Source organism: Tamandua tetradactyla, chromosome 19 (assembly GCF_023851605.1).
Source record: "Tamandua tetradactyla isolate mTamTet1 chromosome 19, mTamTet1.pri, whole genome shotgun sequence".
NCBI classification, from domain to species: Eukaryota; Metazoa; Chordata; class Mammalia; order Pilosa; family Myrmecophagidae; genus Tamandua; species Tamandua tetradactyla.
This window is the reverse complement of record NC_135345.1, coordinates 34,449,603-34,457,209: the sequence shown is the minus strand read 5'-3', so window position 1 is coordinate 34,457,209 and position 7,607 is coordinate 34,449,603. Positions and strand designations below refer to the sequence as shown.

The window sequence follows — 7,607 nt, the reverse complement described above, 5'->3', positions numbered from 1 at the left end:
ATAATTAATAATGAATTATCTGTCTGATGAGGGTTAAATGGGGAAATTTTAGGTTATATATAAATTACTAAAATAAAAATAAAAAAAGAGGACTGTGCAACCAAGAAAGTGACATCTAACGCAAACTATGGACTATGGTTCATAGTATTATTTTAATTTTTTGTCTTATCAGCAAGTGTAACACAGGTGTCACACGATTAGCAAAATGTTAACAGTAAGGACAAGATATATGGGAATTCTGCTTTTTCTGTCTTTGTAAACTAACAACTTCTCTAATAAAAATAAAATTAAAATAGTTTACACTTGAATGTAACTGTATTAAGTGTTTACATTTATTTTGGGGGAAACCAATGTCTTATGACATTCATTCCTATCATATAGGAAAAATGCAATATCACTTTTTCCATTTACTCAGGATATTTTATAACTCTCAAAAAATTGATAAATATAAACTTAAAATAAACACCTTATAAATAATGTATAGAATATTCTGTATATTACCAGTATGATATCAAATTTTTATTGCTTTCATGAATACATTTTGGGTTCTCAGAAAAATTTAGTTAATTATAGTACCCTCACCTGCCTCCTCCAGTGATTTGGACAAAATCCACAAATAAGGTAAATTCTGCTATTTTTTATATAAGTGCACCTTTGCTGTTGCATTGTTGTCAATGCATTGATTTATCTGTTCTGAAGAATTTTAAATAGCATAGTTATATTGGGTACAGTGTGCCTATCAAATAACTATTTAATATTATACTGGCCAGCAGCATGAAACGGATTATCGTTTTGCTGTTTTATGTCAGATATTTAAAAAGATGCTAGTCTGCTCTTAAAATTTAATTTATTATAGACCCTCAAAGAGCCACATCCTTTCCTAAAGTGATATGTAATAAAATAGTTTACGTATGATGTCAGTAATTGAGCAAGTGTTGATCAACCACATGGCAAGTTGTTGTTTGTCCTGGGATGACCTAGAATCTCTTGTCTTGTCCATTTGGCTCTTATTTGGTGATGTTTAAAATTTGTTTCAATGTAATATTATGGTGCTAAGAATAACCATGGATATAGTTGGTGTTAATTAAGTGATGGGTTTATAAGCTAAAAGTCATACTTTTATATACTAAAAGGGAAAATTTCTCAGCAAACTTTCTGCTAGTTATGTTAATATCTGATTGTCAAGCTGGGTTAGGCAGTAAAATGCATTTCTGTTTAGTTTATACTAACAAGATTTAAAAAATTCTGTCCCTACTTCTTTTCATCCTGAAGAAGCTAGGTCCTAGAAAAGTTAGTCTATCATCATATGGTTACTTACAGAGGGAGAAGTAATGTGTTAATTTTAGATATATCATATTCCAGTGGCTTCAATGCAGTATATTCTGAGGCACTAAAATTAATTTTATATGATAATATTAGTTTCTCTGTCCTGTGTTTATCAAATGTGCAACTTTTTTCAATTCAAAATATAGATTAAGAAGGAAATATCTACCAATGCAATTTAATTTTCAACTATTAGATGTTTGTGAGAAAATTTAGTCTTATTTTTGAAGTGAAAATATAACATTTTTTCATTTATTTTTAAGTGAAAATATAACATTTACTTCAGCAATGATGACCTTTTCAAACCTAAAGAAATTTTTTCTCAGTAACAAAACAGATTTTTTCCCTGGAAAAAAAATGTTCCCTTTGATCTCATGAAATATTCAGAGTGATAATGAAGTATGTTTTGCTCTCATGTAAACCTGTTAAAATATTATTTTTCTCTGATTTTGACAGTGGTGAAAATTTTATCACACAGCATGAAATGTGTTATTTTGATACATCGACACCATATCAAAACTCATCCTTGCACATTCAACTTTGTGACAAAGAATATCTTCCTATGAATTTCACAGGCTATTTCCAAGGGATTTAAAAAATCTATTAGTTTCAGATGCTGATGGCTTTTATGCTGTTAACTGATCAGAACAGGCTGATGAATATATTGATCATGGATTAACATCTCATTATAACTTAAAGGCAAATCTATAATACCACATCTGATATGTGGACATTCACAAGACTAGAAAAGAGATGCTTAGAATTACATTAAGTAATCTTATTTCCCATCTCCATTTTCAGAACTCTGACTATCATCAATGTGGATGCATGATTTTAATAGGGTAGGAACAGAATTTTAAACATCAATTCCCATAATCAAAGAACTAACAATACAATCTTACTGTCCTTATTCCATTCTGTTTATTTTTCTATAATGTATATTATATTAGTGATGCAGTAGAAGAAATGCTAGAGGAAGGGCTCTCCTTGCAAGAAACAAAATGGTAACAAATAATAAAGCATAATTTGAAACAACACCTTTCTTATAATATGACCATATACCTAATCAATTGCCACATCCCATCTTTCCTGTGTTCTTGTTACCACCAGTTCAAATTTGCTCATTCACATTGCTATTACCTTATAAATCAGGCTACCTTTATTTTTCAGCTGGATACAGCAACCCATCCAATCACATCTGCCAGCCTTCACTTTCACCATTTCCAGTTTACTTTATGAACGGCTGCCATGGTGATGATTTAGGAACCCAAATGCAATCACAACATTCCTCAACTTAAAATATTTCAGTGTCCTATGATGCAAAAACGTATGCTTGAATTATTCAGTTCTTGTTGTCTTCATGTCATTGAAGTGTAAACTTCATTCTACTCATGGTTTTTACTTTCTGTTTCTGATATATTAAGAATCACCATGGCCCTGCTTTTCCCAAAACACTTTTCACAAGTATCTGATTACTAACCATAGGTTAAAAATGCTGGCAATCAAATTACTTTCTTATATACATGCAGTTTCTCTAATGCCGAAAAGAAAATTTTGCCCAGTGTCTTCAGTAAGATTTTTTCTCATTAAAATACATACACGTTACTAAAATATTACTTCCATAATGCAGAAAAATCTAAAAGCCCATCACTTCCCAGCCAAAATTAACTATTTCTCTGCTGCCCTATAAAAAGTTATCACTAAATTAATGCATAATATTCTGCTTGCTTTTATACTGCATATGCATGTGTGTGCAATTGTAAGCAACTACATTTTAATATATTTTTAGAGCCTCCTAGAATCTAGCTTAGTGACTTTTTAGTACCCCAAAAGGAGATTTTTTTTTACTTGAATTGAATAAATGTAAATTTATACAGTAATTTAACCCTAAAAGAGTATACAATTGATTTTTTTTTTTTGCATGGGCAGGCACCGGGAATATTTGATTTTAAATGTCAAATCTAATCTGTATGTAAATGCCTTATATTTGACATAAGGTACAGAAAATTTAGTGTTCTGATTGTTTCATAACATTCAAAGAGCAGCCAGAACATATCTGTGTTAACTCAATGTTGATCAGGTGTTGATGCATGTAATTACCTATTAATAATGCTCTGTTGTATTTCATAAGTATATGTTTTGAGAGATTAATACCAAGAAAATATGGTCCGTTTTAGTTTCCTGGCCTGCTAAAGCAAATACATTGATATCGGCTGGCTTAAACAATGGGAATTTATAAGTTTATGTTTTGAAGCTGGGGAAATGTACAAATTAAGGCAGCACCGATGAAATGTAGTCTTCCCAAAGACCAACTACTGGCAATCCTTGGCTCCTTTGTCACATGGCAGACACATGGCGACATTTCTGGTCTCTCCCTTCTCTTCCAGTTTTCCCTAATTTCATCTTGCTTATGTGGCTTTCTCCCTCTTTGTCTGAATTTCACTGCAAGGATTCCAGTAAGAGAACTAAAATTCATTCTGATTGATGTGGGTCACACCTTAACTGAAGTAGCCTTACCAAAAGTCCTACTTACTATGTGCCTACATCCCTAGGAATGGATTAGATTTAAGAATTTGTTTTTCTGGGATACATAGAGCTTCAAACCACCACAAAGCCTACATAAATCCAAATGGCAATAGACATGTCAAATATTGGACAGCAAGTGCCAGTTGAAGAAATGGGACAGTCTAAAGGAAATCATCTTGTATCAGGTGGTGTTTTCATTTATTTTCAATATTTGAATGCATCAAACTCTAATACTTTAAATAAAATCCAATAGTAAATTTGAACTTTCTCCAAAAATTTGCCACCTTTACCTAGGTTTTGATTTCAGAAAGATAGATAATATCAGGATACATTCTCCCTAGGGTTCATTTTCTGGTTCCTTGCTCTCCCTTCCTGACAACCAATCTAAGCAATTTCGCAAAACCCAATTAAGCAAGGCTTTCCATCAGTTCAATTTGATGTTTGTTAATGAAGGTTGAAAACAATTATGGAGCCATGATTAACACCTTTGAACCTTTAGCTGAGGATTATAGATACTTAAACCCATACAGGCCTTTTGCAAGTGAAAATTGCCCTAAGGAATGCATACTGCTTCAATGCATTTTGGTGACAAGACGGGAAAAAAATCCGAGCAGAATGGGACTTCTTTGCATTCATATCTTGTAGAATAGATGAACTGTAGAATATGAAGCTGCTCTTGGAATGACTGTCAGGGGAAATTCTTGAGTTAAGAACATTTAAGTACCTAAATGATTAACTTGAGTCTTGTTCAAGCATAACCCCAAAACCCAAACAAAATCCTTTTGCTAATGTAACCAAATCATAGAAAATTAAATAAGCTCAAGTGGAATTTTAGTGGGCTGAATTTATCTAGATTATTTCAAAAATGTAAAGTGTTGAGGAAATTACTTTATAACAATCTTGCACTTGATATGAATCTTGGAAATTACTTTTGGGAGTCTAAGTGGTATATTCCTATCATTCTCAGGTCTTATAAGTACCCATAAATACCTTCCAGACCTGTATTATGCTTACCTGGAAGATTGGTCCATTGCTGCTGTGAGACTAAATGGATAATAATTTGACCAGGTTAGAAAAGAGGCCTCAAGTTCAAATAATTCTCTTGATGGTAATATTGATTAGCTCCTAGTATTAAGGGAAATTAACTTTTATATGAAATTTCTAAAGGGACATATAATCTATTTTACTAATTTTATATAGCATAAGGCATATATTTGAAGTTTTGAGAAATTGTATGTGCAGGTGAATTCATTATTTGAGTTAATTATGAACTACCATGGTTGTAGTGAAAACAAGAATTTCTTAAGTTTTTGGTTAGACACAGGAAACATTACAGAATTTTGCAATGTCCTATTATTGTCATTATTTTGAATATATTTTAAGTTAGTTTAGTCTTCAGAGTTAAAATATTTGGTTAACGAAGGTTTGGAATTACTTAGGATTTGGATAAAAAGGGATATCCTGTGAGTATACTACTGAATATATTAAAAATTCCAATTTGGGTGATGATTTCCCAGAGAAAATAAAAACATCTAGACTTCTGGCAAAATTAAAAAGCAACAAGCACAACTTATGGACAGTGATATAAGACATCTTAGATAATGTTCTATTAATTTACTAGTTAGCTATGAATAAGATATTGGGAATTCTTCTACACAAACAGTGGAATATATGTGTTTATCCTCCTCAATCTTCCTTTATTCCTAAGAACTCTTTCAGATTCACACATTATGACTGTATCTGAAGTCTTTAAATATAATTAAACTTAAAGAATATATTATCAGTGGTTGATTTAATGTCTCCAAGTTTTTGAAACTAAGATTTATGAAACCCTCTGAATAAATTTATTATATTTGATTTAATATACTTATGAGAATACTGTCTGGTTTGTTTAACAGGAAATCATATTTGGCTGCATTTTGTATTAACTAGATCTAGTGATTTTATTTGTCATGCTTTGTTTTGCTTTATTATCTTACTTTAGTACTACATACTTCTCCCAGGAGTACTTTATGATTGCAAGAACTCATAGTTTTTGTGAGCAATTTTAAATCATCAAAATTTCTGGTTTCTGGATTGACCAAAACCATAGAGGAGAATCTCTTCTGGGATTTTCCATTTATTGATATTGATATTGTTGATATTGACTTATATTTAATTTTTAAAGGAAATAGGCCAATAGAATAGAAAAATTTACAGTGGCATATATATCAATCTTATTCTCCAGGAGTCTATACAATCATATTAGAAAAAGAAATCATATTAGAAAAAAGAACTGATAAAGGATGTGGATTATAACTTCAGATCTTCCATTTCACAGGCACCTTTATAATTCTTGATATCAAATTAATTAAGGATAACTTGGGGATAAAAAGCATGATGAGGGTTGATGAGCAGAATTGAAGGGGAGGAAACTGTGTGTGTGTGTGTGTGTGTGTGTGTGTGTGTGTGTGTATGAGTATGTGGACAAGGAGATGGGGCAGCCTAGTTAGAGTCTCCATCCCTTGGACTCTATTTGCTATTCTCCTCTTTCTTCCCCAGACCTATCTTTTGGTAATAGGCATTCTATTTGCATTTATTTTCATTCATTTCCACATCTTTTTAAATTTTAGGGTTAGGGATAATGGGAGAGGCAGGAAAAGGTAAGGGAGGAGAGTGGTAGTGGAAGAGGAGTAGGAAGGAGAACACAGAGATGAAGAAGAGGATTAACCTGCAGTTAAGAAATGGAGTTCCAAAAGAAGTCATAAAGTTTGGCCTCTGTAATTGCCACCGTGTCAGTGGGTAAATTGAGGGCCAGATAACACTTTTTAAAAACTGGAGTTTCTGGGTATGCCTAATGCGGAGCTAAGTTCATTGGTCCAGCTTCCCAGCTTAAATAAATTTTGAAAATTGGAATCTAGTGACAATAATTTTTGGAGGCTTGGAAGGCCCAGCAGAGAAATGTTTAAATCTAACCTTTCTAAATCTGAGTGGAAACAAAATCAAGACTCTCAGTACAGTAGAAGTGCTGCAAAATCTTACTAACTTGAAAAGTTTCAACTTGTTTAACCATGAGATCACCAACCTGGAAATTATAGCGAACGTATTTTTGAGCTACTGCAGAAAATCACATACCTAGATGGACTTGATCCGGAGGAAGATGAAGCAGCAGACTCTGAGGAGGAGGAGGATTAGGACGGAGAGAAAGTGGAGGAAGAGGAAGCTAGTCCACCTGAAGGTTATGAGGAAGACGAGGATGAAGATGGGGCGGGCTCAGAATTGGGGGAGAGAGAATAAGTGGGCCTTTCATACTTAATGAAAGAAGAAATTCAGAATGAGGAAGAAGCTGATGATGACTATTTGAAGAAAGAGAGTTAAAGGGGGAAGGGGAAGAAGAAGGTCTTTTGGAGGAAAATAGGAAACAAGATGCTGAAGATGATGGAGAGGAAGAAGACGACTGCATCATCCTAAGACTAGATTCCCTAATGTCCCTGAGTTTGCAGTAAATCACATCATCTTTGTTTCTTCATGTGTGATAGCTATTCCTGTTGAAGATAACATGTAACTTTTACAGTAAAAGTGTGATTTCACTATTTCTGCTGTTTTATCATTTCAAATAAGATTTATTAATCTGTATATGAATGCATACACAGAGAAAAATTTTCATTGAATCAGTCATTTACAAAGAACATATAATTTCCGTTTAGAAACCAATTCACTAGGATATTCAATGGACACTACCAAACTTTCGTGTTGGTTATTGTTTTTGTACATTGGTG

General features: G+C 32.8%; 1 pseudogene; it reads left to right on the top strand.

The window, feature by feature from the left end:
• Window positions 1-6,544: 6,544 nt before the first annotated feature.
• Window positions 6,545-7,334, top strand: LOC143663365 (acidic leucine-rich nuclear phosphoprotein 32 family member E pseudogene; annotated as a pseudogene).
• Window positions 7,335-7,607: the final 273 nt, after the last annotated feature.